Source organism: Triticum dicoccoides, chromosome 4B (assembly GCF_002162155.2).
Source record: "Triticum dicoccoides isolate Atlit2015 ecotype Zavitan chromosome 4B, WEW_v2.0, whole genome shotgun sequence".
Classification (NCBI taxonomy): domain Eukaryota; kingdom Viridiplantae; phylum Streptophyta; class Magnoliopsida; order Poales; family Poaceae; genus Triticum; species Triticum dicoccoides.
This window is the reverse complement of record NC_041387.1, coordinates 107,138,301-107,146,367: the sequence shown is the minus strand read 5'-3', so window position 1 is coordinate 107,146,367 and position 8,067 is coordinate 107,138,301.

The following is an 8,067-nucleotide window of genomic DNA, read 5'->3' as shown; positions in this document are numbered from 1 at the left end:
ACTAGACATGGTTGGCCCGGCCAAAACGTGGAGTTTGCTCCAGTGCGCGTGGTGATCACGCTGATGTCATGCAAATAGCGTGCTCTAGATTCTTCCCGGCCCTGTGCCCGTCGTCTCCCTCGTCGTCTCGACCTCCATTCATGTCTTGGAGCTCCCCCGTGATGCGCTGCATCTCCTTGCATCGATGGCTCGTCGTCGTTTGCCTTAAATGCGTCGCAAATGCCATGCCCGTGCCATTCCCAGCCTCTGCCCTCCATTAATGCTTGGTTTGGAGCTCGCCCGTGAGCTCCAGAAGCCTCCCCTCGACCTATATAAGGACCCCTAGACTCTCCCGCAGCTCCCAAGCCCCTCCTCGTCCCTCCTAGCCCACTGGAGCAACGGCATCTCGCCGGAGTTCGCCTCTATTCGCCTCGGCCGCCGCGGTTCCTCGTTGGTTCCGGCGAGCACGAGCCTCCTCTCCTCCTCCCAAGTTGTCCACGAGGTTCCCCACACCTCTGTGGTTCGCCCCACCCCCTTTCCCCTCACCGGAGTGCCCACATCACCGTCATCCCCCGCCTCCCGAAGCTTCCTGTCCTCTTCATGGCGCCGCCCCTCCCCTCCGTTCCACCCCTTCCCGGTGCCCCATTTGCCTCTGGATGGGTTTGCCAGGCGTCCCCGCATCTCCCGGTGGCCTTGCCTCGAACAATGGTGGCCGGAGCCGGCCGGACCACCACCGCCCCGTCCGCCTCTGTTGCTCCTTGCCGTCGCGCCTCGCCACCTCTCCACTCCTCCCCGGCGCTCCCTCTGCCCTAGGATGGAAGCGGCGTGTTCCCCCGAGCCCGCCGGTAGCCTCCTCTAGGCAGGAGTTGGCCGGAGTCAGTCGCCCCGTTGCCGGCTTCGCCCTGCTCCCGCTCCTCTATTCTGCTGCTACGTGGGCACGCGAGGAAGAAGACAGGAGCGAGGGAGGAGAGAGATGGATAAGGCGGGCCCCGCTGGTCAGCCTCTCAGGCGTTGACCACTCGCGGGCCCAGGTGCAATAAGTGGAAACATATTCGTTCGAGTGCGCTTTCCGTTTTTTTGTTCAGGCCCCTGATTAAAAATAATTTCATTACGGATGGGTCCCTGGCAGAAAAACGTCCATAACTTTTTATCCATAATTCAAATAAGGTGAAACCAACGCTCACTTCTTTGTTTCATCGTGCCCGTTCTGTTGGTTTCATTTTCACTATGGTTTGACACTGTGAAAATGACCATTATGCCCTTGCCCTTATTCAGCCCCCTCCGAGAGAGAACTGTTTTTGGCAAATCTTTCCGCGGCTTCACCGCACTTCTCCCCGGTGCCGTCTTCATCCCCAGGCAAGCCACAATACCCACTTGCATGATAGTCATGCAGTAGCCACGGTTTTCAACTTGAATCTTTATTAAATGTTTGCTTGTTGAAAAGATGGTTATCATTGTTCCGGTAATGTTGAGATTTGCATGTTCACTTTTGTGCTATGTTGTTTTGTACTCTGTGATCATGTTATACCTGCTAGTATTACCCTTCATATGTTTATGCTTGTTAGTAGTACATGTTGATGTTGGAGATGGTCATGCTAGTCAGTATGCCATGCTCGGTGAATATGAGTTATTGTTGATATGGTGGAAAGTTATGTGATACTCTCATGATGATGTTGATATCATGTTCATGCATTTTATCATGGCTCAGCATATTTGCATTCAAGTTAACCAGATTAAATTGAACTTGAACAACTGTTGGCTGAGTCATGGTGCTGCTGAATCGATGCTGACCAGTGCAACCACGCTTACCGGTATGGGACGGTCCTAACTGGGTCTATTGTTGTGCCTCTCGCTGGTGCCTCCAATGAGGGAAGGTTATGGGCGCCCGCTACCCTGATCAGGTAGGCGGAGCATAACCTTGTGTGCCCGTAGTTGTTATAGCCGGCGGATCCCCGTGTGGGATCGTTTTTGTTTTGGGCCACAACCGTGGTCGTTGTGTCTGGAGGTAGGCACAGGGCCACCCATGACTTACCTTAGTGAGGAGTGAGTCGGAGTGGCCGGGAGAGTGTCATGGCAGTAGATCGGTTTTGTCGGAACGCCGTTGGTCCATCCGAATGGGAGTGCGAGGCCATGGGTTCCGTAGTGTGGGTACAGTGTACTAACCTCTACAGAGTGTATATTAAATCTATCGATAGCTGCGCCCGCGGATAAGGGCCCAGGTCGAGAGAAGGTCACACCATGAGTCAACGGCAATAAGAATAATGTGCTTAATAACAATGCGATAAGTGGGTTGTGATCGCCGTAAGGATCACGGGCCATGTATTGGTCGGGTTGTGATTGTCGTAAGGATCATGGTTTGAGTGTTGGTCATGGTTGTGATCGCCGTAAGGATCATGATGGTATCGAGGATACCGAGTTGTTGGATATTCGTGATGTTGTACAAGAATTGTGGGTAAAGGTCAAGCTCCTTGTGGTCACTTAATGATTACTACAGTGTTGTTATACCAAGCTTGATTTGATCCCTAGATAATCATGTGATGTCCGAGGTTGGTAAGTGATGCATGTGTTGGTTACGAGGTAACCCGAGCAGAATAAGTGGTGCATGTAGTGACATTATGTTGCATGCTAGTATTGTCAGATTAATATGTTCATATTGTGTTAGCCGTATCATGTTTATGTTGGTCATGCCATGTTATTCTGATGATATCATGTTAAATTCTGCCTAACCTGTAATTTCCATGCTGTTGTCTTCCTTGAATGCTTCTGGTTTATTGTGAGCTTGCAAGTACATTCAATGTACTCACCTGGTGTGTCATGCCAGTTTGCAGGTCATGCCGGATTTGATTGCTTGCTTGTCGTGGTTTCCGTTCATGCGAGCTAGGATAAGCGTTGCGGCCAGAGTCCCTGCGGAGTGGAGTTCACCACCGTCACCGTTGTTCCGCTGCTAGAGTTATTCCGCTGCTTTGAGTTGTTCTGCTGCTTGCATAGAGCAACTGAGGATGGCGTAGTGTTGCCGTACCGATGTTATTCATTGTAATATCAGAGACCTTGTATTCATATTCGTGTAATAATAGAAAGCTGGTTTGTTCTATGCTAAGCAGTGCCGTATTCCAGAAGACTTCTCCTCGATCTCTGGGCTGGAATACGGGGCGTTCCAGTTTTCTCTGAGCCGGGGTGCCACACGCATACTCTGGATACCATCAAATCAAGATGAAGGAGTTCGATCAAGCCGCAACAACATTTATTACCCCATACGAGCCTTTCTGCTTCAACACTATGCCCTTCGGGCTCAAAAACACCGGCGCCACCTACCAACGCATGATTCAAACATGCTTGGAGAAACAAATCGGCAAGATAGTTGAAGCATATGTGGATGACGTAGTCATCAAAACTAGGCATGTCGAGTCATTAATAGACGATCCGCGTCTCACATTCGACAACCTCCGTACATATGACATCAAGCTCAATCTGGAAAAATGTGTTTTCGGCGTTCCCCCTGGAAAACTGCTGGGCTCCATCGTTTCCAATAGCGGAATTTAGGCGAACCCAGCTAAAATCCAAGCTTTGTCACAGTTGGCTACGCCAACAGATCTTAAACAAGTCCAAAAACTATCCGGATGTGTGGAAGCTTTAAGCCGCTTTATCTCCAGACTAGGAGAAAAGGCATTGCCACTCTATTGCCTTCTTCGATGCACCAATCACTTCAAGTGGATGGACACAACAACGGCCGGACTGGAAGAAATAAAGGCTCTTTTAGCGAGCAACCCAATCCTGGCTGCGCCGAATGTCGGTGAACCCATGTTATTATACATATTTGCCACACACCAAGTCGTAAGTGCGGTGCTCGTCGTCGAATTACAAGAGGACGGACACAAATCCCGCTTCAGAAGCCGGTATACTATGTATCCACTGTCCTCACACCATGCAAATCCCGGTACCCTCATTACCAAAAAATAGCATACGTGGTCTTCATGGCATCATGGAAGATATGACACTACTTTCAAGAGTGCTCAGTAATGGTGGCCTCCGAAGTACCACTCAATGACATAATCAACAACCGCGATGCCACGGGCCGGATTGCTAAGTGGGCCATTGAGCTCCTCCCATTCGACATAACATACAGACCGCGTCGGGCCATTAAATCCCAAGTACTGGCCAACTTTGTCGCCGAATGGACAGAGGCCGAACTCCCTAAAGAGTACGACACATATTCCAACTGGGTCATGCACTTCGAAGGCTCCAAAATGCTAGCGGGCTTAGGAGCAGGCGTTTTCCTAACATCCCCCACTGGAGATACAGTTCAATACGTACTCCAAATATTATATACAAACTCCAACAATGCAACCGAATACAAGGCCTTATTGCATGGTCTTCGGATGGCTGTCTCCATGGGCATACAACGCCTGGAAGTGCGCGGGGATTCAAACCTCGCAATATCTCAAATAAATGGAGATTTCGATGCCAAAGATCTGAAGATGGCGGCTTACCGTAACGCAGTTCTCAAAATGTCATCTCGGTTCAAGGGGCTCGAGTTTCATCATGTGGCTCGAGAAAGTAACCAAGCGTCGGATGTCCTTGCTCACATCGGCGCCAAGCGCGACCTCGTCCCACCTAACATCTTTTTGGAAAGGCTCTTCAAGCCATCCGTGGTGTGGCAAGGGGAGAGCGGCAACACCAATCCGGATCTGACTATATAACCCCAGATTCCGAACACATTGATATCATCGGGGGCTCATCCACCGAAATAACACCGTCGGCCATCTCATCATGGCAGTCGTTGCACCATGGATTGAACCCTTCTTGGCCTACCTTAATAGGGGAGAACTCCCTGAGGATCAGAATGAGGCGCGCTGCATTGTCCGGCGCTCTAAAGCCTACAAAGTTCACTACGGAGAACTCTACAAGAAAAGCGCTACCGGGGTACTCCAAAAATGTATCTCCAAGGAAGAAGGGCGGCAGCTCTTGGCTGAAATTCATGCCGGTCTCGGTGGTCACCACGCCGCGACTCGGGCCATTGTAAGCAAGGCCTTCCGTACAGGTTTCTATTGGCCGACGGCCCGAGCAGATGCACAGGACCTTGTCCAACATTGCGTTGGATGCCAGCTTTTCGCCAACCAAAGCCATATGCCATCCACCGCTCTACAAACAATCCCCATCACTTGGTCTTTTGCAGTCTAGGGGCTTGATATGGTCAGACCCCTTAAAGGAGGAAGCCATAAGAAAAAATATCTGTTGGTTATGGTGGATAAATTCACTAAGTGGATAGAGGCCAAACCAGTTAAAACGGCCGAAGCCGTACCAATGATAGAATTCATATCCGGTGTTGTGCACCGTTATGGTGTTCCACACAACATCATCACCGATAACGGCTCAAATTTCATAGCCGATGAGGTGAAAACCTGGTGTGCTAATATGGGCATTAAGCTCGATTACGCCTCCGTCTATCACCCGCAAACAAATGGTCAAGTCGAGTGAGCCAATGGTCTTATTATGAGCGGCATTAAGCCCATACTAGTGCGGTCTTTGAAAGAATCAGACAAGCACTGGGTAGAGGAGCTCGACTCCGTACTCTGGGGGCTGCGGACCACGCCTAACCGCACTACCGGATATACACCTTTCTTCATGGTCTACGGCGAAGAGGCTGTGTTACCCTGCGAAATTATTCATGACTCACCTCGAGTGTGCATGTATGAAGAGAGAGAGAGAGAGAGGCCGAGCTTGATCGGCAGGACAACTTAGATGCCCTGGAGGAGGAGCGCGGCGTTGCAAAAGCCTATTCCACATTTTATCAACAACAGGCCCGCAGATATCAAAGCAGAGAAGTATGGGCCAAGACTTATAATGTTAGCGAACTCGTTTTACGCTTGCCGGAGAAGAAAAAGGACAAACTCAAGCCCAAGTGGGAGGGTCCCTTCATCATTGACGAAGTTCTCACCGGAGCAGTGTACTGCCTGTGTGATGCATCATACAATCGCCTAGAGCCAAACCCATGGAACGCGACCAGACTCCAAAGATTCTATGCCTAGCGCCGAACTCTTTGTTCGTCTCCTTCCCCCTTTTGTTTCCATTATTTTTTCCCTCTCTTTTCTCTTGTTTCCTTGTTGTTTAGTCTTAAAGCTTTTGCGCAACTAAGCCGTGCACCTACGACGTACATATCCTCAAATATGTACGTCCATCATTCCTGGGGGCTTCTTGTACATAAGCTTATTATTATTATTATTATCCGAGCATCAAGCTCACCACATATGTGTCTTTTCCGCGTATGTGCCTTTTCTTCGCCATTATATGCATCGATATGACTTAAGTTTTGGCCAAGCTGGGTTGCCTGGCTCTTGTGCTTATGCCCTACATTCCCGTTAGTTTGGCTAGGGCACAAAGGGAGCACCTCTGCGAATGTTACTGCCGGGTCATCCGGATGTGTACCTCAGACTGGGTGAAGCCGAAAGCTAGCGTTCTTAAGGGAATATTCGATCGACGGACTAAAGATGTTTTTACTCGTTACACTATGAACACCCCAGATGTTACGTATGCTGCGTTTTTTCAATCATAGTTAGAACATGCACGTTAACGCATGCTGACCCAGGGAAAGGAACCCTTAACGGAACTATTCTCTCTGGTAGATGTTTCTTACAATCACAATGCAATATAACATAGCTAGCCAGATACTTGTCTGTTCAAGCAACTATGACCCCTACGCCTGATTTCCATGCATACCCCGGTCTATATTACCGAGCGGGTATTCAGAAACACTCTACACCTTCGGGTCCAGAGGTCGAAGAAAAAAGGTCCGCCATGACAATCGTTTTACAATCCGGCTAGGGACAAATTTGTCAATTGAAGTACATAGTCACTTGGACTCAAAAACTTCTTCCTCTATGCCATCTAACAGGCTATCTAGCTTACAATCCTGTTGAGAATACTTGGTGGCTACTTTTACCTGGTCATATACCAAACTAACGGGGATTTATTTTCCATCTGACCATAAAGGTCCAACCTGGGCCATATGATTCAGATCGAGCTTGGTATACCGTGTTTTCACCATGGCCCAGGCCTCTCGCGCACCTTCTCAGCAGGTCGATATTTCCATAATTGGAAGCGCCGCCGCGCTCCCTTGAAAAGCTATACAAGCTCCTCCATACTTCCCGGAGGGGAGGCGGATGGCCATAGGGCCTTGGCTACTTTGCATCGCCTGCCGAGCTCTCTCGTGCATTTGCGATAACTCTTTTAGCATATCGCCCGAAAATTTTGACATCTCCTCTTCGGGATGGCCGGTCAGCATACCTACAGACATAACTCTGCCAGTACCTTTCCTCGCCGAATTACACGGAGGTAAGTTTGAACACATACTAAATATGCCACCTCGCAGCCTCTTATTTTCCTTCACGGAGTCAGCCACCTGGGCCCGCACATCTTTCAGTTCTTCGCCCAGCTGGGTGTTGGAATCCTAGAGTTTGTTTTTCTCCTCCCTGACCCGTGTCAGTATACGTTCGCCCGCGACCAGTTGCCTTTTGGCTTCTAGTTCACCCGCTTGTGCAACTTCCGGTGCCTCTCCCGGATGATCTGACGATTCTACCATAAGATATGCACCTGTATCAATATTTCTGGTATATGATTATGTTTTCTCGATAGAGGGGAACATTACCAGGCACTGCCTTCTTGGATTTCTCCAGTTCGGTGGTAGCAGCAGCTAGCTGGGTCCGACACTTTTCCAGCTCTTGGGACAACAGGTTGTTCTTCTCTGTGAGCACCTGGTTATATAATGATCCTTAAATCCGTTGTATCAACTGTTTCAAGTCTCAGGGGCTACTTGTATATAATTATCAGATTTGTAAAAATGTGTACTTACCCGCATATCTTTCAAATATTGGTCAGTGGCTCTGGTAAGTTCATCTCGAGCAGATCGCATGTATGCATCACCCGAGTTGAAGGCGTTGAATGCCTCTTCTGAAAAACCGGGGTCGCGAAGAGTGGCCCGCCGACGCCGATGATGCATGGCGCTTTTCACTTCAGAGTTTGTGACGGATACATCTGAATCCTCTGCAGAAGGACAGCCCGGTGTCACTCCCGCGTGTGCCTCGGTCTTTGAGA